General features: G+C 45.9%; 46 non-coding genes across 46 annotated transcripts; all 46 read left to right on the top strand.

Moving 5' to 3' along the window:
- Positions 1-30: 30 nt before the first annotated feature.
- TRNAP-UGG (transfer RNA proline (anticodon UGG)) lies at positions 31-102 on the top strand. The gene has a single exon. It is a non-coding gene; the product is annotated as a tRNA-Pro (tRNA).
- Positions 103-1,142: 1,040 nt separating this feature from the next.
- Positions 1,143-1,214, top strand: TRNAP-AGG (transfer RNA proline (anticodon AGG)). The gene has a single exon. It is a non-coding gene; the product is annotated as a tRNA-Pro (tRNA).
- A 245-nt stretch (positions 1,215-1,459) lies between these two features.
- TRNAP-AGG (transfer RNA proline (anticodon AGG)) lies at positions 1,460-1,531 on the top strand. Its single transcript has one exon. It is a non-coding gene; the product is annotated as a tRNA-Pro (tRNA).
- Positions 1,532-2,254: 723 nt separating this feature from the next.
- TRNAP-UGG (transfer RNA proline (anticodon UGG)) lies at positions 2,255-2,326 on the top strand. Its single transcript has one exon. It is a non-coding gene; the product is annotated as a tRNA-Pro (tRNA).
- Positions 2,327-3,049: 723 nt separating this feature from the next.
- TRNAP-UGG (transfer RNA proline (anticodon UGG)) lies at positions 3,050-3,121 on the top strand. Its single transcript has one exon. It is a non-coding gene; the product is annotated as a tRNA-Pro (tRNA).
- Positions 3,122-3,526: 405 nt separating this feature from the next.
- On the top strand, positions 3,527-3,598 carry TRNAP-AGG (transfer RNA proline (anticodon AGG)). Its single transcript has one exon. It is a non-coding gene; the product is annotated as a tRNA-Pro (tRNA).
- An 87-nt stretch (positions 3,599-3,685) lies between these two features.
- Positions 3,686-3,776, top strand: TRNAP-AGG (transfer RNA proline (anticodon AGG)). Its single transcript is given in 2 exon segments — positions 3,686-3,721; positions 3,741-3,776. It is a non-coding gene; the product is annotated as a tRNA-Pro (tRNA).
- A 405-nt stretch (positions 3,777-4,181) lies between these two features.
- TRNAP-AGG (transfer RNA proline (anticodon AGG)) lies at positions 4,182-4,253 on the top strand. Its single transcript has one exon. It is a non-coding gene; the product is annotated as a tRNA-Pro (tRNA).
- An 87-nt stretch (positions 4,254-4,340) lies between these two features.
- TRNAP-AGG (transfer RNA proline (anticodon AGG)) lies at positions 4,341-4,430 on the top strand. Its single transcript is given in 2 exon segments — positions 4,341-4,376; positions 4,395-4,430. It is a non-coding gene; the product is annotated as a tRNA-Pro (tRNA).
- A 246-nt stretch (positions 4,431-4,676) lies between these two features.
- Positions 4,677-4,748, top strand: TRNAP-AGG (transfer RNA proline (anticodon AGG)). The gene has a single exon. It is a non-coding gene; the product is annotated as a tRNA-Pro (tRNA).
- A 246-nt stretch (positions 4,749-4,994) lies between these two features.
- On the top strand, positions 4,995-5,066 carry TRNAP-AGG (transfer RNA proline (anticodon AGG)). The gene has a single exon. It is a non-coding gene; the product is annotated as a tRNA-Pro (tRNA).
- A 246-nt stretch (positions 5,067-5,312) lies between these two features.
- Positions 5,313-5,384, top strand: TRNAP-AGG (transfer RNA proline (anticodon AGG)). Its single transcript has one exon. It is a non-coding gene; the product is annotated as a tRNA-Pro (tRNA).
- An 87-nt stretch (positions 5,385-5,471) lies between these two features.
- On the top strand, positions 5,472-5,543 carry TRNAP-AGG (transfer RNA proline (anticodon AGG)). Its single transcript has one exon. It is a non-coding gene; the product is annotated as a tRNA-Pro (tRNA).
- A 246-nt stretch (positions 5,544-5,789) lies between these two features.
- On the top strand, positions 5,790-5,861 carry TRNAP-AGG (transfer RNA proline (anticodon AGG)). The gene has a single exon. It is a non-coding gene; the product is annotated as a tRNA-Pro (tRNA).
- Positions 5,862-6,584: 723 nt separating this feature from the next.
- TRNAP-UGG (transfer RNA proline (anticodon UGG)) lies at positions 6,585-6,656 on the top strand. The gene has a single exon. It is a non-coding gene; the product is annotated as a tRNA-Pro (tRNA).
- Positions 6,657-7,379: 723 nt separating this feature from the next.
- Positions 7,380-7,451, top strand: TRNAP-UGG (transfer RNA proline (anticodon UGG)). Its single transcript has one exon. It is a non-coding gene; the product is annotated as a tRNA-Pro (tRNA).
- A 405-nt stretch (positions 7,452-7,856) lies between these two features.
- TRNAP-AGG (transfer RNA proline (anticodon AGG)) lies at positions 7,857-7,928 on the top strand. The gene has a single exon. It is a non-coding gene; the product is annotated as a tRNA-Pro (tRNA).
- An 87-nt stretch (positions 7,929-8,015) lies between these two features.
- Positions 8,016-8,106, top strand: TRNAP-AGG (transfer RNA proline (anticodon AGG)). The gene is given in 2 exon segments: positions 8,016-8,051; positions 8,071-8,106. It is a non-coding gene; the product is annotated as a tRNA-Pro (tRNA).
- Positions 8,107-8,511: 405 nt separating this feature from the next.
- On the top strand, positions 8,512-8,583 carry TRNAP-AGG (transfer RNA proline (anticodon AGG)). The gene has a single exon. It is a non-coding gene; the product is annotated as a tRNA-Pro (tRNA).
- A 424-nt stretch (positions 8,584-9,007) lies between these two features.
- On the top strand, positions 9,008-9,079 carry TRNAL-AAG (transfer RNA leucine (anticodon AAG)). Its single transcript has one exon. It is a non-coding gene; the product is annotated as a tRNA-Leu (tRNA).
- Positions 9,080-9,166: 87 nt separating this feature from the next.
- TRNAP-AGG (transfer RNA proline (anticodon AGG)) lies at positions 9,167-9,238 on the top strand. The gene has a single exon. It is a non-coding gene; the product is annotated as a tRNA-Pro (tRNA).
- Positions 9,239-9,325: 87 nt separating this feature from the next.
- On the top strand, positions 9,326-9,397 carry TRNAP-AGG (transfer RNA proline (anticodon AGG)). Its single transcript has one exon. It is a non-coding gene; the product is annotated as a tRNA-Pro (tRNA).
- A 246-nt stretch (positions 9,398-9,643) lies between these two features.
- Positions 9,644-9,715, top strand: TRNAP-AGG (transfer RNA proline (anticodon AGG)). Its single transcript has one exon. It is a non-coding gene; the product is annotated as a tRNA-Pro (tRNA).
- A 563-nt stretch (positions 9,716-10,278) lies between these two features.
- TRNAP-AGG (transfer RNA proline (anticodon AGG)) lies at positions 10,279-10,350 on the top strand. The gene has a single exon. It is a non-coding gene; the product is annotated as a tRNA-Pro (tRNA).
- A 562-nt stretch (positions 10,351-10,912) lies between these two features.
- On the top strand, positions 10,913-10,984 carry TRNAP-AGG (transfer RNA proline (anticodon AGG)). The gene has a single exon. It is a non-coding gene; the product is annotated as a tRNA-Pro (tRNA).
- A 245-nt stretch (positions 10,985-11,229) lies between these two features.
- Positions 11,230-11,301, top strand: TRNAP-AGG (transfer RNA proline (anticodon AGG)). The gene has a single exon. It is a non-coding gene; the product is annotated as a tRNA-Pro (tRNA).
- A 1,040-nt stretch (positions 11,302-12,341) lies between these two features.
- On the top strand, positions 12,342-12,413 carry TRNAP-UGG (transfer RNA proline (anticodon UGG)). Its single transcript has one exon. It is a non-coding gene; the product is annotated as a tRNA-Pro (tRNA).
- Positions 12,414-12,817: 404 nt separating this feature from the next.
- TRNAP-AGG (transfer RNA proline (anticodon AGG)) lies at positions 12,818-12,889 on the top strand. The gene has a single exon. It is a non-coding gene; the product is annotated as a tRNA-Pro (tRNA).
- A 1,040-nt stretch (positions 12,890-13,929) lies between these two features.
- On the top strand, positions 13,930-14,001 carry TRNAP-UGG (transfer RNA proline (anticodon UGG)). Its single transcript has one exon. It is a non-coding gene; the product is annotated as a tRNA-Pro (tRNA).
- A 1,358-nt stretch (positions 14,002-15,359) lies between these two features.
- On the top strand, positions 15,360-15,431 carry TRNAP-UGG (transfer RNA proline (anticodon UGG)). The gene has a single exon. It is a non-coding gene; the product is annotated as a tRNA-Pro (tRNA).
- An 87-nt stretch (positions 15,432-15,518) lies between these two features.
- On the top strand, positions 15,519-15,590 carry TRNAP-AGG (transfer RNA proline (anticodon AGG)). The gene has a single exon. It is a non-coding gene; the product is annotated as a tRNA-Pro (tRNA).
- Positions 15,591-16,471: 881 nt separating this feature from the next.
- TRNAP-AGG (transfer RNA proline (anticodon AGG)) lies at positions 16,472-16,543 on the top strand. Its single transcript has one exon. It is a non-coding gene; the product is annotated as a tRNA-Pro (tRNA).
- An 87-nt stretch (positions 16,544-16,630) lies between these two features.
- TRNAP-UGG (transfer RNA proline (anticodon UGG)) lies at positions 16,631-16,702 on the top strand. Its single transcript has one exon. It is a non-coding gene; the product is annotated as a tRNA-Pro (tRNA).
- A 246-nt stretch (positions 16,703-16,948) lies between these two features.
- On the top strand, positions 16,949-17,020 carry TRNAP-UGG (transfer RNA proline (anticodon UGG)). Its single transcript has one exon. It is a non-coding gene; the product is annotated as a tRNA-Pro (tRNA).
- Positions 17,021-17,106: 86 nt separating this feature from the next.
- On the top strand, positions 17,107-17,178 carry TRNAP-AGG (transfer RNA proline (anticodon AGG)). Its single transcript has one exon. It is a non-coding gene; the product is annotated as a tRNA-Pro (tRNA).
- An 87-nt stretch (positions 17,179-17,265) lies between these two features.
- TRNAP-UGG (transfer RNA proline (anticodon UGG)) lies at positions 17,266-17,337 on the top strand. The gene has a single exon. It is a non-coding gene; the product is annotated as a tRNA-Pro (tRNA).
- A 404-nt stretch (positions 17,338-17,741) lies between these two features.
- TRNAP-AGG (transfer RNA proline (anticodon AGG)) lies at positions 17,742-17,813 on the top strand. Its single transcript has one exon. It is a non-coding gene; the product is annotated as a tRNA-Pro (tRNA).
- An 86-nt stretch (positions 17,814-17,899) lies between these two features.
- TRNAP-AGG (transfer RNA proline (anticodon AGG)) lies at positions 17,900-17,972 on the top strand. The gene has a single exon. It is a non-coding gene; the product is annotated as a tRNA-Pro (tRNA).
- A 245-nt stretch (positions 17,973-18,217) lies between these two features.
- TRNAP-UGG (transfer RNA proline (anticodon UGG)) lies at positions 18,218-18,289 on the top strand. The gene has a single exon. It is a non-coding gene; the product is annotated as a tRNA-Pro (tRNA).
- An 86-nt stretch (positions 18,290-18,375) lies between these two features.
- TRNAP-AGG (transfer RNA proline (anticodon AGG)) lies at positions 18,376-18,447 on the top strand. Its single transcript has one exon. It is a non-coding gene; the product is annotated as a tRNA-Pro (tRNA).
- An 87-nt stretch (positions 18,448-18,534) lies between these two features.
- On the top strand, positions 18,535-18,606 carry TRNAP-UGG (transfer RNA proline (anticodon UGG)). The gene has a single exon. It is a non-coding gene; the product is annotated as a tRNA-Pro (tRNA).
- Positions 18,607-18,852: 246 nt separating this feature from the next.
- TRNAP-UGG (transfer RNA proline (anticodon UGG)) lies at positions 18,853-18,924 on the top strand. Its single transcript has one exon. It is a non-coding gene; the product is annotated as a tRNA-Pro (tRNA).
- Positions 18,925-19,010: 86 nt separating this feature from the next.
- Positions 19,011-19,082, top strand: TRNAP-AGG (transfer RNA proline (anticodon AGG)). The gene has a single exon. It is a non-coding gene; the product is annotated as a tRNA-Pro (tRNA).
- Positions 19,083-19,169: 87 nt separating this feature from the next.
- TRNAP-UGG (transfer RNA proline (anticodon UGG)) lies at positions 19,170-19,241 on the top strand. The gene has a single exon. It is a non-coding gene; the product is annotated as a tRNA-Pro (tRNA).
- Positions 19,242-19,645: 404 nt separating this feature from the next.
- On the top strand, positions 19,646-19,717 carry TRNAP-AGG (transfer RNA proline (anticodon AGG)). The gene has a single exon. It is a non-coding gene; the product is annotated as a tRNA-Pro (tRNA).
- Positions 19,718-19,803: 86 nt separating this feature from the next.
- Positions 19,804-19,876, top strand: TRNAP-AGG (transfer RNA proline (anticodon AGG)). The gene has a single exon. It is a non-coding gene; the product is annotated as a tRNA-Pro (tRNA).
- The last annotated feature ends 206 nt before the right edge of the window (positions 19,877-20,082 follow it).

Raw genomic sequence — 20,082 nt, 5'->3', positions numbered from 1 at the left:
CTATGAGTTGATCATGCCTCTGATACGCATGGTCCGTTGGTCTAGGGGTATGATACTCGCTTTGGGTGCGAGTGGTCCCGGGTTCAAATCCCGGACGGACCCGAGTTTTTGAAGAAGTAATTTAGTGACTATTTAAATGACATTGGCTACAGGTTAGGCCTATGAGTTGAGCATGTCTCTGATACGCATGGTCCGTTGGTCTAGGGGTATGATACTCTCTTTGGGTGCGAGTAGTCCTGGGTTCAAATCCCGGTCGGACCCGAGTTTTTGAAGAAGTAATTTAGTGACTATTTAAATGAAACTAACTACAGATAAGGCCTATGTATTGAGCATGTTTATAATACGCATGATCCGTTGGTCAAGGGGTATGATACTCGCTTTGGGTGCGAGTGGTCCTGGGTTCAAATCCCAGACGGACCCGAGTTTTTGAAGAAAAAATTTAGTGACTATTTAAATGAAACTAACTACAGATAAGGCCTATGTATTGAGCATGTTTATGATACGCATGATCCGTTGGTCTAGGGGTTTGATACTCGCTTTGGGTGCGAGTGGTCCCGGGTTCAAATCCCGGACGGAGCCGAGTTTTTGAAGAAGTAATTTAGTGACTATTTAAATGACATTGGCTACAGGTTAGGCCTATGAGTTGAGCATGTCTCTGATACGCATGGTCCGTTGGTCTAGGGGTATGATACTCTCTTTGGGTGCGAGTGGTCCTGGGTTCAAATCCCGGTCGGACCCGAGTTTTTGAAGAAGAATTTTAGTGACTATTTAAATGCAACTAGCTACAGGTTAGGCCTATGAGTTGATCATGCCTCTGATACGCATGGTCCGTTGGTCTAGGGGTATGATACTCGCTTTGGGTGCTAGTGGTCCCGGGTTCAATTCCCAGACGGACCCGAGTTTTTCAAGAAGAATTTTAGTGACTATTTAAATGCAACTAACTACAGGTTAGGCGTATGTATTGAGCATGTTTATAATACGCATGATCCGTTGGTCTAGGGGTTTGATACTCGCTTTGTGTGCGAGTGGTCCCGGGTTCAAATCCCGGACCGACCCGAGTTTTTCAAGAAGTATTTTAGTGACATTTAAATGCAACTAAATACAGGTTAGTCCTATGAGTTGAGCATGGCTCTGATACGCATGGTCCGTTGGTCTAGGGGTATGATACTCGCTTAGGGTGCGAGTGGTCCCGGGTTCAAATCCCGGACGGACCCGAGTTTTTGAAGAAGTAATTTAGTGACTATCTAAATGCAACTAACTACAGGTTAGGCCTTTGTATTGAGCATGTTTATAATACGCATGATCCGTTGGTCTAGGGGTTTGATACTCGCTTTGGGTGCGAGTGGTCCCGGGTTCAAATCCCGGACGGACCCGAGTTTTTGAAGAAGTAATTTAGTGACATTTAAATGCAACTAAATACAGGTTAGGTCTATGAGTTGAGCGTGGCTATGATACGCATGGTCCGTTGGTCTAGGGGTATGATACTCGCTTAGGGTGCGAGTTGTCCCGGGTTCAAATCCCGGACGGACCCGAGTTTTTGAAGAAGTAATTTAGTGACTAATTAAATGACAATGGCTACAGGTTAGGCCTATGAGTTGAGCATGTCTCTGATGCGCATGGTCCGTTGGTCTAGGGGTATGATACTCGCTTTGGGTGAGAGTGGTCCAGGGTTCAAATCTCGGTCGGACCCGAGTTTTTGAAGAAGTAATTTAGTGACTATTTAAATGCAACTAACTACAGGTTAGGCCTATGTATTGAGCAAGTTTTTAATACGCATGATCCGTTGGTCTAGGGGTTTGATACTCGCTTTGGGAGCGAGTGGTCCCGGGTTCAAATCCCGGACGGACCCGAGTTTTTCAAGAAGTATTTTAGTGACTATTTAAATGACATTGGCTACAGGTTAGGCCTATGAGTTGAGCATGTCTCTGATACGCATGGTCCGTTGGTCTAGGGGTATGATACTCTCTTTCGGTGCGAGTGGTCCTGGGTTCAAATCCCGGACGGACCCGAGTTTTTGAAGAAGTAATTTAGTGACTATTTAAATGACATTGGCTACAGGTTAGGCCTATGAGTTGAGCATGTCTCTGATACGCATGGTCCGTTGGTCTAGGGGTATGATACTCTCTTTGCGTGCGAGTGGTCCTGGGTTCAAATCCCGGTCGGACCCGAGTTTTTGAAGAAGTAACTTAGTGACTATTTAAATGCAACTAGCTACAGGTTAGGCCTATGAGTTGATCATGCCTCTGATACGCATGGTCCGTTGGTCTAGGGGTATGATACTCGCTTTGGGTGCGAGTGGTCCCGGGTTCAAATCCCGGACGGACCCGAGTTTTTGAAGAAGTAACTTAGTGACTATTTAAATGACATTGGCTACAGGTTAGGCCTATGAGTTGAGCATGTCTCTGATACGCATGGTCCGTTGGTCTAGGGGTATGATACTCTCTTTGGGTGCGAGTAGTCCTGGGTTCAAATCCCGGTCGGACCCGAGTTTTTGAAGAAGTAATTTAGTGACTATTTAAATGCAACTAACTACAGGTTAGGCCTATGTATTGAGCATGTTTATAATGCGCATGATCCGTTGGTCAAGGGGTATGATACTCGCTTTGGGTGCGAGTGGTCCTGGGTTCAAATCCCAGACGGACCCGAGTTTTTGAAGAAAAAATTTAGTGACTATTTAAATGAAACTAACTACAGATAAGGCCTATGTATTGAGCATGTTTATGATACGCATGATCCGTTGGTCTAGGGGTTTGATACTCGCTTTGGGTGCGAGTGGTCCCGGGTTCAAATCCCGGACGGAGCCGAGTTTTTGAAGAAGTAATTTAGTGACTATTTAAATGACATTGGCTACAGGTTAGGCCTATGAGTTGAGCATGTCTCTGATACGCATGGTCCGTTGGTCTAGGGGTATGATACTCTCTTTGGGTGCGAGTGGTCCTGGGTTCAAATCCCGGTCGGACCCGAGTTTTTGAAGAAGTAACTTAGTGACTATTTAAATGCAACTAGCTACAGGTTAGGCCTATGAGTTGATCATGCCTCTGATACGCATGGTCCGTTGGTCTAGGGGTATGATACTCGCTTTGGGTGCGAGTGGTCCCGGGTTCAAATCCCGGACGGACCCGAGTTTTTGAACAAGTAATTTAGTGACTATTTAAATGACATTGGCTACAGGTTAGGCCTATGAGTTGAGCATGTCTCTGATACGCATGGTCCGTTGGTCTAGGGGTATGATACTCTCTTTGGGTGCGAGTGGTCCTGGGTTCAAATCCCGGTCGGACCCGAGTTTTTGAAGAAGTAATTTAGTGACTATTTAAATGCAACTAACTACAGGTAAGGCCTATGTATTGAGCATGTTTATGATACGCATGATCCGTTGGTCTAGGGGTTTGATACTCGCTTTGGGTGCGAGTGGTCCCGAGTTCAAATCCCGGAAGGAACCCGAGTTTTTGAAGAAGTAATTTAGTGACATTTAAATGCAACTAAATACAGGTTAGGTCTATGAGTTGAGCATGGCTCTGATACGCATGGTCCGTTGGTCTAGGGGTATGATACTCGCTTAGGGTGCGAGTGGTCCCGGGTTCAAATCCCGGACGGACCCGAGTTTTTGAAGAAGTAATTTAGTGACTATCTAAATGCAACTAACTACAGGTTAGGCCTTTGTATTGAGCATGTTTATAATACGCATGGTCCGTTGATCTAGGGGTATGATACTCGCTTAGGGGTATGATACTCGCTTAGGGTGCGAGTGGTCCCGGGTTCAAATCCCGGACGGACCCGAGTTTTTGAAGAAGTAATTTATTGACTATCTAAATGCAACTAACTACAGGTTAGGCCTTTGTATTGAGCATGTTTATAATACGCATGATCCGTTGGTCTAGGGGTTTGATACTCGCTTTGGGTGCGAGTGGTCCTGGGTTCAAATCCCGGTCGGACCCGAGTTTTTGAAGAAGTAATTTAGTGACTATTTAAATGCAACTAACTACAGGTAAGGCCTATGTATTGAGCATGTTTATGATACGCATGATCCGTTGGTCTAGGGGTTTGATACTCGCTTTGGGTGCGAGTGGTCCCGAGTTCAAATCCCGGAAGGAACCCGAGTTTTTGAAGAAGTAATTTAGTGACATTTAAATGCAACTAAATACAGGTTAGGTCTATGAGTTGAGCATGGCTCTGATACGCATGGTCCGTTGGTCTAGGGGTATGATACTCGCTTAGGGTGCGAGTGGTCCCGGGTTCAAATCCCGGACGGACCCGAGTTTTTGAAGAAGTAATTTAGTGACTATCTAAATGCAACTAACTACAGGTTAGGCCTTTGTATTGAGCATGTTTATAATACGCATGGTCCGTTGATCTAGGGGTATGATACTCGCTTAGGGTATGATACTCGCTTAGGGTGCGAGTGGTCCCGGGTTCAAATCCCGGACGGACCCGAGTTTTTGAAGAAGTAATTTATTGACTATCTAAATGCAACTAACTACAGGTTAGGCCTTTGTATTGAGCATGTTTATAATACGCATGATCCGTTGGTCTAGGGGTTTGATACTCGCTTTGGGTGCGAGTGGTCCCGGGTTCAAATCCCGGAAGGAACCCGAGTTTTTGAAGAAGTAATTTAGTGACATTTAAATGCAACTAAATACAGGTTAGGTCTATGAGTTGAGCATGGCTCTGATACGCATGGTCCGTTGGTCTAGGGGTATGATACTCGCTTAGGGTGCGAGTGGTCCCGGGTTCAAATCCCGGACGGACCCGAGTTTTTGAAGGAGTAATTTAGTGACTATCTAAATGCAACTAACTACAGGTTAGGCCTTTGTATTGAGCATGTTTATAATACCCATGGTCCGTTGGTCTAGGGGTATGATACTCGCTTAGGGTGCGAGTTGTCCCGGGTACAAATCCCGGACGGACCCGAGTTTTTGAAGAAGTAATTTAGTGACTATTTAAATGACATTGGCTACAGGTTAGGCCTATGAGTTGAGCATGTCCCTAATACTCATAGTCCGTTGGTCTAGGGGTATGATACTCGCTTAGGGTGCGAGTGGTCCTGGGTTCAAATCCCGGACGGACCCGAGTTTTTGAAGAAATAATTTAGTGACTATTTAAATGCAACTAACTACAGGTAAGGACTATGTATTGAGCATGTTTATAATACGCATGATCCGTTGGTCTAGGGGTTTGATACTCGCTTTGGGTGCGAGTGGTCCCGGGTTCAAATCCCGGAAGGAACCCGAGTTTTTGAAGAAGTAATTTAGTGACATTTAAATGCAACTAAATACAGGTTAGGTCTATGAGTTGAGCATGGCTCTGATACGCATGGTCCGTTGGTCTAGGGGTATGATACTCGCTTAGGGTGCGAGTGGTCCCGGGTTCAAATCCCGGACGGACCCGAGTTTTTGAAGAAGTAATTTAGTGACTATCTAAATGCAACTAACTACAGGTTAGGCCTTTGTATTGAGCATGTTTATAATACGCATGTTCCGTTGGTCTAGGGGTATGATACTCGCTTAGGGTGCGAGTTGTCCCGGGTTCAAATCCCGGACGGACCCGAGTTTTTGAAGAAGTAATTTAGTGACTATTTAAATGACATTGGCTACAGGTTAGGCCTATGAGTTGAGCATGTCCCTAATACTCATAGTCCGTTGGTCTAGGGGTTTGATACTCGCTTTGGGTGCGAGTGGTCCCGAGTTCAAATCCCGGACGGACCCGAGTTTTTGAAGAAGTAACTTAGTGACTATTTAAATTCAACTATCTACACGTTAGGCCTATGAGTTGAGCATGTCTCTGACACATTTGGTCCGTTGGTCTAGGGGTATGATACTCGCTTAGGGTGCGAGTTGTCCCGGGTTCAAATCCCGGACGGACCCGAGTTTTTGAAGAAGTAATTTAGTGACTAATTAAATGACAATGGCTACAGGTTAGGCCTATGAGTTGAGCATGTCTCTGATGCGCATGGTCCGTTGGTCTAGGGGTATGATACTCGCTTTGGGTGAGAGTGGTCCAGGGTTCAAATCTCGGTCGGACCCGAGTTTTTGAAGAAGTAATTTAGTGACTATTTAAATGCAACTAACTACAGGTTAGGCCTATGTATTGAGCAAGTTTTTAATACGCATGATCCGTTGGTCTAGGGGTTTGATACTCGCTTTGGGTGCGAGTGGTCCCGGGTTCAAATCCCGGACGGACCCGAGTTTTTCAAGAAGTATTTTAGTGACTATTTAAATGACATTGGCTACAGGTTAGGCCTATGAGTTGAGCATGTCTCTGATACGCATGGTCCGTTGGTCTAGGGGTATGATACTCTCTTTGGGTGCGAGTGGTCCTGGGTTCAAATCCCGGACAGACCCGAGTTTTTGAAGAAGTAATTTAGTGACTATTTAAATGACATTGGCTACAGGTTAGGCCTATGAGTTGAGCATGTCTCTGATACGCATGGTCCGTTGGTCTAGGGGTATGATACTCTCTTTGGGTGCGAGTGGTCCTGGGTTCAAATCCCGGTCGGACCCGAGTTTTTGAAGAAGTAACTTTGTGACTATTTAAATGCAACTAGCTACAGGTTAGGCCTATGAGTTGATCATGCCTCTGATACGCATGGTCCGTTGGTCTAGGGGTATGATACTCGCTTTGGGTGCGAGTGGTCCCGGGTTCAAATCCCGGACGGACCCGAGTTTTTGAAGAAGTAACTTAGTGACTATTTAAATGACATTGGCTACAGGTTAGGCCTATGAGTTGAGCATGTCTCTGATACGCATGGTCCGTTGGTCTAGGGGTATGATACTCTCTTTGGGTGCGAGTAGTCCTGGGTTCAAATCCCGGTCGGACCCGAGTTTTTGAAGAAGTAATTTAGTGACTATTTAAATGCAACTAACTACAGGTTAGGCCTATGTATTGAGCATGTTTATAATGCGCATGATCCGTTGGTCAAGGGGTATGATACTCGCTTTGGGTGCGAGTGGTCCTGGGTTCAAATCCCAGACGGACCCGAGTTTTTGAAGAAAAAATTTAGTGACTATTTAAATGAAACTAACTACAGATAAGGCCTATGTATTGAGCATGTTTATGATACGCATGATCCGTTGGTCTAGGGGTTTGATACTCGCTTTGGGTGCGAGTGGTCCCGGGTTCAAATCCCGGACGGAGCCGAGTTTTTGAAGAAGTAATTTAGTGACTATTTAAATGACATTGGCTACAGGTTAGGCCTATGAGTTGAGCATGTCTCTGATACGCATGGTCCGTTGGTCTAGGGGTATGATACTCTCTTTGGGTGCGAGTGGTCCTGGGTTCAAATCCCGGTCGGACCCGAGTTTTTGAAGAAGTAACTTAGTGACTATTTAAATGCAACTAGCTACAGGTTAGGCCTATGAGTTGATCATGCCTCTGATACGCATGGTCCGTTGGTCTAGGGGTATGATACTCGCTTTGGGTGCGAGTGGTCCCGGGTTCAAATCCCGGACGGACCCGAGTTTTTGAACAAGTAATTTAGTGACTATTTAAATGACATTGGCTACAGGTTAGGCCTATGAGTTGAGCATGTCTCTGATACGCATGGTCCGTTGGTCTAGGGGTATGATACTCTCTTTGGGTGCGAGTGGTCCTGGGTTCAAATCCCGGTCGGACCCGAGTTTTTGAAGAAGTAATTTAGTGACTATTTAAATGCAACTAACTACAGGTAAGGCCTATGTATTGAGCATGTTTATGATACGCATGATCCGTTGGTCTAGGGGTTTGATACTCGCTTTGGGTGCGAGTGGTCCCGAGTTCAAATCCCGGAAGGAACCCGAGTTTTTGAAGAAGTAATTTAGTGACATTTAAATGCAACTAAATACAGGTTAGGTCTATGAGTTGAGCATGGCTCTGATACGCATGGTCCGTTGGTCTAGGGGTATGATACTCGCTTAGGGTGCGAGTGGTCCCGGGTTCAAATCCCGGACGGACCCGAGTTTTTGAAGAAGTATTTTAGTGACTATCTAAATGCAACTAACTACAGGTTAGGCCTTTGTATTGAGCATGTTTATAATACGCATGGTCCGTTGATCTAGGGGTATGATACTCGCTTAGGGGTATGATACTCGCTTAGGGTGCGAGTGGTCCCGGGTTCAAATCCCGGACGGACCCGAGTTTTTGAAGAAGTAATTTATTGACTATCTAAATGCAACTAACTACAGGTTAGGCCTTTGTATTGAGCATGTTTATAATACGCATGATCCGTTGGTCTAGGGGTTTGATACTCGCTTTGGGTGCGAGTGGTCCTGGGTTCAAATCCCGGTCGGACCCGAGTTTTTGAAGAAGTAATTTAGTGACTATTTAAATGCAACTAACTACAGGTAAGGCCTATGTATTGAGCATGTTTATGATACGCATGATCCGTTGGTCTAGGGGTTTGATACTCGCTTTGGGTGCGAGTGGTCCCGAGTTCAAATCCCGGAAGGAACCCGAGTTTTTGAAGAAGTAATTTAGTGACATTTAAATGCAACTAAATACAGGTTAGGTCTATGAGTTGAGCATGGCTCTGATACGCGTGGTCCGTTGGTCTAGGGGTATGATACTCGCTTAGGGTGCGAGTGGTCCCGGGTTCAAATCCCGGACGGACCCGAGTTTTTGAAGAAGTAATTTAGTGACTATCTAAATGCAACTAACTACAGGTTAGGCCTTTGTATTGAGCATGTTTATAATACGCATGGTCCGTTGATCTAGGGGTATGATACTCGCTTAGGGGTATGATACTCGCTTAGGGTGCGAGTGGTCCCGGGTTCAAATCCCGGACAGACCCGAGTTTTTGAAGAAGTAATTTATTGACTATCTAAATGCAACTAACTACAGGTTAGGCCTTTGTATTGAGCATGTTTATAATACGCATGATCCGTTGGTCTAGGGGTTTGATACTCGCTTTGGGTGCGAGTGGTCCCGGGTTCAAATCCCGGAAGGAACCCGAGTTTTTGAAGAAGTAATTTAGTGACATTTAAATGCAACTAAATACAGGTTAGGTCTATGAGTTGAGCATGGCTCTGATACGCATGGTCCGTTGGTCTAGGGGTATGATACTCGCTAAAGGTGCGAGTGGTCCCGGGTTCAAATCCCGGACGGACCCGAGTTTTTGAAGGAGTAATTTAGTGACTATCTAAATGCAACTAACTACAGGTTAGGCCTTTGTATTGAGCATGTTTATAATACGCATGGTCCGTTGGTCTAGGGGTATGATACTCGCTTAGGGTGCGAGTTGTCCCGGGTTCAAATCCCGGACGGACCCGAGTTTTTGAAGAAGTAATTTAGTGACTATTTAAATGACATTGGCTACAGGTTAGGCCTATGAGTTGAGCATGTCCCTAATACTCATAGTCCGTTGGTCTAGGGGTATGATACTCGCTTAGGGTGCGAGTGGTCCTGGGTTCAAATCCCGGACGGACCCGAGTTTTTGAAGAAATAATTTAGTGACTATTTAAATGCAACTAACTACAGGTAAGGACTATGTATTGAGCATGTTTATAATACGCATGATCCGTTGGTCTAGGGGTTTGATACTCGCTTTGGGTGCGAGTGGTCCCGGGTTCAAATCCCGGAAGGAACCCGAGTTTTTGAAGAAGTAATTTAGTGACATTTAAATGCAACTAAATACAGGTTAGGTCTATGAGTTGAGCATGGCTCTGATACGCATGGTCCGTTGGTCTAGGGGTATGATACTCGCTTAGGGTGCGAGTGGTCCCGGGTTCAAATCCCGGACGGACCCGAGTTTTTGAAGAAGTAATTTAGTGACTATCTAAATGCAACTAACTACAGGTTAGGCCTTTGTATTGAGCATGTTTATAATACGCATGGTCCGTTGGACTAGGGGTATGATACTCGCTTAGGGTGCGAGTTGTCCCGGGTTCAAATCCCGGACGGACCCGAGTTTTTGAAGAAGTAATTTAGTGACTATTTAAATGACATTGGCTACAGGTTAGGCCTATGAGTTGAGCATGTCCCTAATACTCATAGTCCGTTGGTCTAGGGGTTTGATACTCGCTTTGGGTGCGAGTGGTCCCGAGTTCAAATCCCGGACGGACCCGAGTTTTTGAAGAAGTAACTTAGTGACTATTTAAATTCAACTATCTACACGTTAGGCCTATGAGTTGAGCATGTCTCTGACACATTTGGTCCGTTGGTCTAGGGGTATGATACTCGCTTTGGGTGCGAGTGGTCCCGGGGTCAAATCCCGGACGGACCCGAGTTTTTCAAGAAGTATTTTAGTGACATTTAAATGCAACTAAGTACAGGTTAGTCCTATGAGTTGAGCATGGCTCTGATACGCATGGTCCGTTGGTCTAGGGGTATGATACTCGCTTAGGGTGCGAGTGGTCCCGGGTTCAAATCCCGGACGGACCCGAGTTTTTAAGAAGTAATTTAGTGACTATTTAAATGCAACTAGCTACAGGTTAGGCCTATGAGTTGAGCATGCCTCTGATACGCATGGTCCGTTGGTCTAGGGGTATGATACTCGCTTTGGGTGCGAGTGGTCCCGGGTTCATATCCTGGACGGACCCAACTTTTTGTAGAAGTAATTCAGTGACTATTTAAATGCAACTAACTACAGGTTAGGCATATGAGTTGAGCATGTCTCTGATACGCATGGTCCGTTGGTCTAGGGGTGTGATACTCGCTTTGGGTGCTAGTGGTCCCGGGTTCAAATCCCAGATGGACCCGAGTTTTTCAAGAAGAACTTTAGTGACTATTTAAATGCAACTAACTACAGGTTAGGCCTATGTATTGAGCATGTTTATAATATGCATGATCCGTTGGTCTAGGGGTTTGATACTCGCTTTGTGTGCGAGTGGTCCCGGGTTCAAATCCCGGACCGACCCGAGTTTTTCAAGAAGTATTTTAGTGACATTTAAATGCAACTAAATACAGGTTAGTCCTATGAGTTGAGCATGGCTCTGATACGCATGGTCCGTTGGTCTAGGGGTATGATACTCGCTTAGGGTGCGAGTGGTCCCGGGTTCAAATCCCGGACGGACCCGAGTTTTTGAAGAAGTAATTTAGTGACTATCTAAATGCAACTAACTACAGGTTAGGCCTTTGTATTGAGCATGTTTATAATACGCATGATCCGTTGGTCTAGGGGTTTGATACTCGCTTTGGGTGCGAGTGGTCCCGGGTTCAAATCCCGGACGGACCCGAGTTTTTGAAGAAGTAATTTAGTGACATTTAAATGCAACTAAATACAGGTTAGGTCTATGAGTTGAGCGTGGCTCTGATACGCATGGTCCGTTGGTCTAGGGGTATGATACTCGCTTAGGGTGCGAGTTGTCCCGGGTTCAAATCCCGGACGGACCCGAGTTTTTGAAGAAGTAATTTATTGACTAATTAAATGACAATGGCTACAGGTTAGGCCTATGAGTTGAGCATGTCTCTGATGCGCATGGTCCGTTGGTCTAGGGGTATGATACTCGCTTTGGGTGAGAGTGGTCCTGGGTTCAAATCTCGGTCGGACCCGAGTTTTTGAAGAAGTAATTTAGTGACTATTTAAATGCAACTAACTACAGGTTAGGCCTATGTATTGAGCAAGTTTTTAATACGCATGATCCGTTGGTCTAGGGGTTTGATACTCGCTTTGGGTGCGAGTGGTCCCGGGTTCAAATCCCGGACGGACCCGAGTTTTTCAAGAAGTATTTTAGTGACATTTAAATGCAACTAAATACAGGTTAGGTCTATGAATTGAGCGTGGCTCTGATACGCATGGTCCGTTGGTCTAGGGGTATGATACTCGCTTAGGGTGCGAGTTGTCCCGGATTCAAATCCCGGACGGACCCGAGTTTTTGAAGAAGTAATTTAGTGACTATTTAAATGCCATGGGCCACAGGTTAGGCCTATGAGTTGAGCATGTCTCTAATACTCATAGTCAGTTGGTCTAGGGGTATGATACTCGCTTTGGGTGCGAGTGGTCCTGCGTTCAAATCCCGGACGGACCCGAGTTTTTGAAGAAGTAATTTAGTGACTATTTAAATGACATTGGCTACAGGTTAGGCCTATGAGTTGAGCATGTCTCTGATACGCATGGTCCGTTGGTCTAGGGGTATGATACTCTCTTTGGGTGCGAGTGGTCCTGGGTTCAAATCCCGGACGGACCCGAGTTTTTGAAGAAGTAATTTAGTGACTATTTAAATGACATTGGCTACAGGTTAGGCCTATGAGTTGAGCATGTCTCTGATACGCATGGTCCGTTGGTCTAGGGGTATGATACTCTCTTTGGGTGCGAGTGGTCCTGGGTTCAAATCCCGGTCGGACCCGAGTTTTTGAAGAAGTAACTTAGTGACTATTTAAATGCAACTAGCTACAGGTTAGGCCTATGAGTTGATCATGCCTCTGATACGCATGGTCCGTTGGTCTAGGGGTATGATACTCGCTTTGGGTGCGAGTGGTCCCGGGTTCAATTCCCGGACGGACCCGAGTTTTTGAACAAGTAATTTAGTGACTATTTAAATGACATTGGCTACAGATTAGGCCTATGAGTTGAGCATGTCTCTGATACGCATGGTCCGTTGGTCTAGGGGTATGATACTCTCTTTGGGTGCGAGTGGTCCTGGGTTCAAATCCCGGACGGACCCGAGTTTTTGAAGAAGTAATTTAGTGACTATCTAAATGCAACTAACTACAGGTTAGGCCTTTGTATTGAGCATGTTTATAATACGCATGATCCGTTGGTCTAGGGGTTTGATACTCGCTTTGGGTGCGAGTGGTCCCGGGTTCAAATCCCGGACGGACCCGAGTTTTTGAAGAAGTAATTTAGTGACATTTAAATGCAACTAAATACAGGTTAGGTCTATGAGTTGAGCGTGGCTCTGATACGCATGGTCCGTTGGTCTAGGGGTATGATACTCGCTTAGGGTGCGAGTTGTCCCGGGTTCAAATCCCGGACGGACCCGAGTTTTTGAAGAAGTAACTTAGTGACTAATTAAATGACAATGGCTACAGGTTAGGCCTATGAGTTGAGAATGTCTCTGATGCGCATGGTCCGTTGGTCTAGGGGTATGATACTCGCTTTGGGTGAGAGTGGTCCTGGGTTCAAATCTCGGTCGGACCCGAGTTTTTGAAGAAGTAATTTAGTGACTATTTAAATGCAACTAACTACAGGTTAGGCCTATGTATTGAGCAAGTTTTTAATACGCATGATCCGTTGGTCTAGGGGTTTGATACTCGCTTTGGGTGCGAGTGGTCCCGGGTTCAAATCCCGGACGGACCCGAGTTTTTCAAGAAGTATTTTAGTGACATTTAAATGCAACTAAATACAGGTTAGGTCTATGAATTGAGCGTGGCTCTGATACGCATGGTCCGTTGGTCTAGGGGTATGATACTCGCTTAGGGTGCGAGTTGTCCCGGATTCAAATCCCGGACGGACCCGAGTTTTTGAAGAAGTAATTTAGTGACTATTTAAATGACATTGGCCACAGGTTAGGCCTATGAGTTGAGCATGTCTCTAATACTCATAGTCAGTTGGTCTAGGGGTATGATACTCGCTTTGGGTGCGAGTGGTCCTGCGTTCAAATCCCGGACGGACCCGAGTTTTTGAAGAAGTAATTTAGTGACTATTTAAATGACATTGGCTACAGGTTAGGCCTATGAGTTGAGCATGTCTCTGATACGCATGGTCCGTTGGTCTAGGGGTATGATACTCTCTTTGGGTGCGAGTGGTCCTGGGTTCAAATCCCGGACGGACCCGAGTTTTTGAAGAAGTAATTTAGTGACTATTTAAATGACATTGGCTACAGGTTAGGCCTATGAGTTGAGCATGTCTCTGATACGCATGGTCCGTTGGTCTAGGGGTATGATACTCTCTTTGGGTGCGAGTGGTCCTGGGTTCAAATCCCGGTCGGACCCGAGTTTTTGAAGAAGTAACTTAGTGACTATTTAAATGCAACTAGCTACAGGTTAGGCCTATGAGTTGATCATGCCTCTGATACGCATGGTCCGTTGGTCTAGGGGTATGATACTCGCTTTGGGTGCGAGTGGTCCCGGGTTCAATTCCCGGACGGACCCGAGTTTTTGAACAAGTAATTTAGTGACTATTTAAATGACATTGGCTACAGGTTAGGCCTATGAGTTGAGCATGTCTCTGATACGCATGGTCCGTTGGTCTAGGGGTATGATACTCTCTTTGGGTGCGAGTGGTCCTGGGTTCAAATCCCGGTCGGACCCGAGTTTTTGAAGAAGTAATTTAGTGACTATTTAAATGCAACTAACTACAGGTAAGGCCTATGTATTGAGCATGTTTATGATACGCATGATCCGTTGGTCTAGGGGTTTGATACTCGCTTTGGGTGCGAGTGGTCCCGAGTTCAAATCCCGGACGGACCCGAGTTTTTGAAGAAGTAACTTAGTGACTATTTAAATGCAACTAGCTACAGGTTAGGCCTATGAGTTGATCATGCCTCTGATACGCATGGTCCGTTGGTCTAGGTGTATGATACTCGCTTTGGGTGCGAGTGGTCCCGGGTTCAAATCCCGGACGGACCCGAGTTTTTGAAGAAGTAATTTAGTGACTATTTAAATGACATTGGCTACAGGTTAGGCCTATGAGTTGAGCATGTCTCTGATACACATGGTCCGTTGGTCTAGGGGTATGATACTCTCTTTGGGTGCGAGTAGTCCTGGGTTCAAATCCCGGTCGGACCCGAGTTTTTGAAGAAGTAATTTAGTGACTATTTAAATGCAACTAACTACAGGTTAGGCCTATGTATTGAGCATGTTTATAATACGCATGATCCGTTGGTCAAGGGGTATGATACTCGCTTTGGGTGCGAGTGGTCCTGGGTTCAAATCCCAGACGGACCCGAGTTTTTGAAGAAAAAATTTAGTGACTATTTAAATGAAACTAACTACAGATAAGGCCTATGTATTGAGCATGTTTATGATACGCATGATCCGTTGGTCTAGGGGTTTGATACTCGCTTTGGGTGCGAGTGGTCCCGGGTTCAAATCCCGGACGGAGCCGAGTTTTTGAAGAAGTAATTTAGTGACTATTTAAATGACATTGGCTACAGGTTAGGCCTATGAGTTGAGCATGTCTCTGATACGCATGGTCCGTTGGTCTAGGGGTATGATACTCTCTTTGGGTGCGAGTGGTCCTGGGTTCAAATCCCGGACGGAGCCGAGTTTTTGAAGAAGTAACTTAGTGACTATTTAAATGCAACTAGCTACAGGTTAGGCCTATGTATTGAGCATGTCTCTGATACGCATGGTCCGTTGGTCTAGGGGTGTGATACTCGCTTGTGGTTCGAGTGGTCCCGGGTTCAAATCCCGGACCGACCCGAGTTTTTCAAGAAGTATTTTAGTGACATTTAAATGCAACTAAATACAGGTTAGTCCTATGAGTTGAGCATGGCTCTATTACGCATGGTCCGTTGGTCTAGGGGTATGATACTCGCTTTGGGTGCGAGTGGTCCCGGGTTCAAATCCCGGACGGACCCGAGTTTTTGAAGAAGTAATTTAGTGACTATTTAAATGCAACTAGCTACAGGCTAGGCCTAGGAGTTGAGCATGTCTCTGATACGCATGGTCCGTTGGTCTAGGGGTATGATACTCGCTTAGGGTGCGAGTGGTCCCGGGTTCAAATCCCGGACGGACCCGAGTTTTTGAAGAAGTAATTTAGTGACTATTTAAATGCAACTAACTACAGGTTAGGCCTATGAGTTGAGCATGGCTCTGATACGCATGGTCCGTTGGTCTAGGGGTATGATACTCGCTTAGGGTGCGAGTGGTCCCAGGTTCAAATTCCGGACGGACCCGAGTTTTTGAAGAAGTAATTTAGTGACTATTTAAATGCAACTAGCTACAGGTTAGGCCTAGGAGTTGAGCATGTCTCTGATACGCATGGTCCGTTGTTCAAGGGGTATGATACTCGCTTTGGGTGCGAGTGGTCCCGGCTTCAAATCCCGGACGGACCCGAGTTTTTGAAGAAGTAATTTAGTGACTATTTTAATGACATTGGCTACAGGTTAGGCCTATGAGTTGAGCATGTCTCTGATACGCATGGTCCGTTCGTCGAGGGGTATGATACTCGCTTTGGGTGCGAGTGGTCCCGGGTTCAAATCCTGGACGGACCCGAGTTTTTGGAGAAGTAATTTAGTGACTATTTAAATGCAACTAGCTACAGGTTAGGTCTATGAGTTGAGCATGTCTCTGATACGCATGGTCCGTTGTTCAAGGGGTATGATACTCGCTTTGGGTGCGAGTGGTCCCGGGTTCAAATCCCGGACGGACCCGAGTTTTTGAAGAAGTAATTTAGTGACTATTTAAATGACATTGGCTACAGGTTAGGCCTATGAGTTGAGCATGTCTCTGATACGCATGGTCCGTTGGACTAGGGGTATGATACTCGCTTTGGGTGCTAGTGGTCCCGGGTTCAAATCCCGGACGGACCCGAGTTTTTGGAGAAGTATTTTAGTGACATTTAAATGCAACTAAATACAGGTTAGTCCTATGAGTTGAGCATGGCTCTGAAACGCACGGTCCGTTGGTCTAGGGGTATGATACTCGCTTAGGGTGCGAGTGGTCCCGGGTTCAAATCCCGGACGGACCCGAGTTTTTGAAGAAGTAATTTAGTGACTATTTAAATGACATTGGCTACAGGTTAGGCCTATGAGTTGAGCATGTCTCTGATACGAATGGTCCGTTGGTCTAGGGGTATGATACTCGCTTTGGGTGCGAGTGGTCCCGGGTTCAAATCCCGGACGGACCCGAGTTTTTGAAGAAGTAATTTAGTGACTATTTAAATGCAACTAGCTACAGGTTAGGCCTAGGAGTTGAGCATGTCTCTGATACGCATGGTCCGTTGTTCAAGGGGTATGATACTCGCTTTGGGTGCGAGTGGTCCCGGGTTCAAATCCCGGACGGACCCGAGTTTTTGAAGAAGTAATTTAGTGACTATTTAAATGCAACTAACTACAGGTTAGGCCTATGAGTTGAGCATGTCACTGATACGCATGGTCCGTTGGTCTAGGGGTATGATACTCGCTTTGGGAGCGAGGGGTCCCGGGTTCAAATCCCGGACGGACTCGAGTTTTTCAAGAAGTATTTTAGTGACATTTAAATGCAACTAAATACAGGTTAGTCCTATGAGTTGAGCATGGCTCTGAAACGCACGGTCCGTTGGTCTAGGGGTATGATACTCGCTTAGGGTGCGAGTGGTCCCGGGTTCAAATCCCGGACGGACCCGAGTTTTTGAAGAAGTAATTTAGTGACTATTTAAATGACATTGGCTACAGGTTAGGCCTATGAGTTGAGCATGTCTCTGATACGGATGGTCCGTTGGTCTAGGGGTATGATACTCGCTTTGGGTGCGAGTGGTCCCGGGTTCAAATCCTGGACGGACCCGAGTTTTTGGAGAAGTAATTTAGTGACTATTTAAATGCAACTAGCTACAGGTTAGGTCTATGAGTTGAGCATGTCTCTGATACGCATGGTCCGTTGTTCAAGGGGTATGATACTCGCTTTGGGTGCGAGTGGTCCCGGGTTCAAATTCCGGACGGACCCGAGTTTTTGAAGAAGTAATTTAGTGACTATTTAAATGACATTGGCTACAGGTTAGGCCTATGAGTTGAGCATGTCTCTGATACGCATGGTCCATTGGTCTAGGGGTATGATACTCGCTTTGGGTGCGAGTGGTCCTGGGTTCAAATCCCGGACGGACCCGAGTTTTTCAAGAAGTATTTTAGTGACATTTAAATGCAACAAAATACAGGTTAGTCCTATGAGTTGAGCATGGCTCTGATACGCACGGTCCGTTGGTCTAGGGGTATGATACTCGCTTAGGGTGCGAGTGGTCCCGGGTTCAAGTCCCGGACGGACCCGAGTTTTTCAAGAAGTATTTTAGTGACATTTAAATGCAACTAAATACAGGTTAGTCCTATGAGTTGAGCATGGCTCTGATACGCATGGTCCGTTGGTCTAGGGGTATGATACTCGCTTAGGGTGCGAGTGGTCCCGGGTTCAAATCCCGGACGGAACCGAGTTTTTGAAGAAGTAATTTAGTGACTATTTAAATGCAACTAGCTACAGGTTAGGCCTAGGAGTTGAGCATGTCTCTGATACGCATGGTCCGTTGTTCAAGGGGTATGATACTCGCTTTGGGTGCGAGTGGTCCCGGGTTCAAATCCCGGACGGACCCGAGTTTTTGAAGAAGTAATTTAGTGACTATTTAAATGCAACTAACTACAGGTTAGGCCTATGAGTTGAGCATGTCACTGATACGCATGGTCCGTTGGTCTAGGGGTATGATACTCGCTTTGGGAGCGAGGGGTCCCGGGTTCAAATCCCGGACGGACTCGAGTTTTTCAAGAAGTATTTTAGTGACATTTAAATGCAACTAAATACAGGTTAGTCCTATGAGTTGAGCATGGCTCTGAAACGCACGGTCCGTTGGTCTAGGGGTATGATACTCGCTTAGGGTGCGAGTGGTCCCGGGTTCAAATCCCGGACGGACCCGAGTTTTTGAAGAAGTAATTTAGTGACTATTTAAATGACATTGGCTACAGGTTAGGCCTATGAGTTGAGCTTGTCTCTGATACGCATGGTCCGTTGGTCTAGGGGTATGATACTCGCTTTGGGTGCGAGTGGTCCCGGGTTCAAATCCCGGACGGACCCGAGTTTTTGAAGAAGTAATTTAGTGACTATTTAAATGCAACTAGCTACAGGTTAGGCCTAGGAGTTGAGCATGTCTCTGATACGCATGGTCCGTTGTTCAAGGGGTATGATACTCGCTTTGGGTGCGAGTGGTCCCGGGTTCAAATCCCGGACGGACCCGAGTTTTTGAAGAAGTAATTTAGTGACTATTTAAATGCAACTAACTACAGGTTAGGCCTATGAGTTGAGCATGTCACTGATACGCATGGTCCGTTGGTCTAGGGGTATGATACTCGCTTTGGGAGCGAGGGGTCCCGGGTTCAAATCCCGGACGGACTCGAGTTTTTCAAGAAGTATTTTAGTGACATTTAAATGCAACTAAATACAGGTTAGTCCTATGAGTTGAGCATGGCTCTGAAACGCACGGTCCGTTGGTCTAGGGGTATGATACTCGCTTAGGGTGCGAGTGGTCCCGGGTTCAAATCCCGGACGGACCCGAGTTTTTGAAGAAGTAATTTAGTGACTATTTAAATGACATTGGCTACAGGTTAGGCCTATGAGTTGAGCATGTCTCTGATACGGATGGTCCGTTGGTCTAGGGGTATGATACTCGCTTTGGGTGCGAGTGGTCCCGGGTTCAAATCCTGGACGGACCCGAGTTTTTGGAGAAGTAATTTAGTGACTATTTAAATGCAACTAGCTACAGGTTAGGTCTATGAGTTGAGCATGTCTCTGATACGCATGGTCCGTTGTTCAAGGGGTATGATACTCGCTTTGGGTGCGAGTGGTCCCGGGTTCAAATTCCGGACGGACCCGAGTTTTTGAAGAAGTAATTTAGTGACTATTTAAATGACATTGGCTACAGGTTAGGCCTATGAGTTGAGCATGTCTCTGATACGCATGGTCCATTGGTCTAGGGGTATGATACTCGCTTTGGGTGCGAGTGGTCCTGGGTTCAAATCCCGGACGGACCCGAGTTTTTCAAGAAGTATTTTAGTGACATTTAAATGCAACAAAATACAGGTTAGTCCTATGAGTTGAGCATGGCTCTGATACGCACGGTCCGTTGGTCTAGGGGTATGATACTCGCTTAGGGTGCGAGTGGTCCCGGGTTCAAGTCCCGGACGGACCCGAGTTTTTCAAGAAGTATTTTAGTGACATTTAAATGCAACTAAATACAGGTTAGTCCTATGAGTTGAGCATGGCTCTGATACGCATGGTCCGTTGGTCTAGGGGTATGATACTCGCTTAGGGTGCGAGTGGTCCCGGGTTCAAATCCCGGACGGAACCGAGTTTTTGAAGAAGTAATTTAGTGACTATTTAAATGCAACTAGCTACAGGTTAGGCCTAGGAGTTGAGCATGTCTCTGATACGCATGGTCCGTTGTTCAAGGGGTATGATACTCGCTTTGGGTGCGAGTGGTCCCGGGTTCAAATCCCGGACGGACCCGAGTTTTTGAAGAAGTAATTTAGTGACTATTTAAATGCAACTAACTAC

Source organism: Phalangium opilio, unplaced genomic scaffold (assembly GCF_054372755.1).
Source record: "Phalangium opilio isolate 3A_F unplaced genomic scaffold, DU_Popi_V2 ptg000100l_1, whole genome shotgun sequence".
Classification (NCBI taxonomy): Eukaryota; Metazoa; Arthropoda; class Arachnida; order Opiliones; family Phalangiidae; genus Phalangium; species Phalangium opilio.
The sequence above is the reverse complement of the archived record's forward strand: the minus strand, read 5'-3'. Positions and strand labels throughout refer to the sequence as shown.